We start from the raw sequence: 309 nt of genomic DNA, 5'->3' as shown, positions 1-309 counted from the left end.
TGACAACAACCCCGCAGGCTAATTATAAAAAGGATACTTTTGCAAAAATAATGTGACAAGATTGTAAGTATAAATTATTTCCCCTGCTTAAGTGAGAACATTTTGTGTTCTTGTGTGGGATAATGGTCCTTCAACTCCAACGGGCATGTTGTACTAAAAGATAATGAAGACGCCAAAAATGCATGTTCAGCAGATGTAGCGGCTACCTAGCTGTGGTGGTATATACTTCTACTAGTAAGATACCTGAATGGACACGTTTTCCATCACTCAGATGATCGGCTCAATTCAACTGTTCTTGAGTAGTTGTGC

This window comes from Triticum dicoccoides, chromosome 1A (genome assembly GCF_002162155.2).
Source record: "Triticum dicoccoides isolate Atlit2015 ecotype Zavitan chromosome 1A, WEW_v2.0, whole genome shotgun sequence".
NCBI classification, from domain to species: Eukaryota; Viridiplantae; Streptophyta; class Magnoliopsida; order Poales; family Poaceae; genus Triticum; species Triticum dicoccoides.
This window is presented reverse-complemented; position numbering follows the sequence as displayed.